The sequence below is a fragment of the Peromyscus maniculatus genome, chromosome 10, assembly GCF_049852395.1.
Source record: "Peromyscus maniculatus bairdii isolate BWxNUB_F1_BW_parent chromosome 10, HU_Pman_BW_mat_3.1, whole genome shotgun sequence".
Taxonomy (NCBI): domain Eukaryota; kingdom Metazoa; phylum Chordata; class Mammalia; order Rodentia; family Cricetidae; genus Peromyscus; species Peromyscus maniculatus.
This window is the reverse complement of record NC_134861.1, coordinates 77774373-77775765: the sequence shown is the minus strand read 5'-3', so window position 1 is coordinate 77775765 and position 1393 is coordinate 77774373. Positions and strand designations below refer to the sequence as shown.

The 1393-nt window shown below is 34.0% G+C and overlaps 1 non-coding gene across 1 annotated transcript; it reads right to left on the bottom strand.

The window, feature by feature from the left end:
* Positions 1–831: 831 nt before the first annotated feature.
* On the bottom strand, positions 832–938 carry LOC121821080 (U6 spliceosomal RNA). The gene has a single exon (XR_006061768.1). It is a non-coding gene; the product is annotated as a U6 spliceosomal RNA (small nuclear RNA).
* Positions 939–1393: the final 455 nt, after the last annotated feature.

The window sequence follows — 1393 nt, the reverse complement described above, 5'->3', positions numbered from 1 at the left end:
CAATTCCCTTGGTTGCCATCCACTATGCCCTATAGAACAATAACACATTCAAAGAATTAAATATATGTTATTGATGACAGGATAAAGTAGGTTCCTCAAAGCATCAGATATATCCAATGCAGTATCTACACAAGATATATCACAAAATAAAGGTTGTTCTATCTTGACTTGTTTGGCTTTTTTTGTCTCTCTCTACTCTGGTTAGAAAGCAGTGAAGATGAATTTACATTCATAGAGAATACATACCACTATTCACTCAACATATAAAGAATATTCAATCACTATATTGAATATTCAATCTAAACTTCTACTCATGGTGGGTGGATTTTTCTGTCTCTCCTGACAGGTCCAAAATCAGCACATACAGTCTTATTAATTATGAAAGCTTGGCTGATAGGATAGGTTTGTTTCTAAGCTAGCTCTTATAAGTTAAATTAACTCATTTCTGTTAATTTGCTCTCTGCCTTATAGCTTTATTAACTTTACTCTATTCTGCCCATGATGCTTTCCTGCCTCCTCCCTCTCTGATTGACAACTCTCTGTGTTTCTGCCCTTCTTCTTCCCAGCATCCTTTCTTCCCTGAAAATCCTGTCTAGCTGTTGGCCATTCAATTTTTTTTATTAAACCAATCCTAATGACACATATTCACAGTGTACAAAAAGATTATTACACAACATTTCCCCCTTTTTGTCTAAGTAAAAAGGAAGGGGTTTAACTTTAACACACTAAAGCTATAATAATAGTTATTGAATAAGAATTAGATTTACAAAGTTTAGTTCATTGTATTTGACAGTCTTGGAGAAAATATTTTATTTTTTATTTTTTTATACAAAAAATATGGAACGCTTCATGAATTTGCATGTCATCCTTGTGCAGGGGCCATGCTAATCTTCTCTGTATCGTTCCAATTTTAGTATATGTGCTGCCGAAGCGAGCACGAGAAAATACTTTATTATTGATCCTATCTTGGTGACATCAAAGTTCTGTTCCTAATTTATCTTCCATCATCACTAAGGAAAACTATAATTATGGCTATCTAGTGTTTAAGTCCAATAAAGACCACACATTCTGTAGCCAACAATATTAATCATGTCTCATCTCATCTCTGAACTGTTCTAATGTCATGTCAAGGGATCAGCTTATAAGTCATCTGTCCTGTAGTCTCCTTTTGCTTCCTCCACCATTTGTGCAGCTTAGGATATCTCTTCTGGTCAAATATGATCTCTATTAACTGGGAAGGAATCCACAGCCTTTTTTCCCTATGGAAACAAACTTTCTCCCAATGGAGCACATTATTCAACTTCCATTTTAAAGTTAAGACATTTTTTAAATATATAGGTTGGTTTAATTTAGTAGTTTCCATAAACCAATGTCTCTCAGCCACTATTATTTT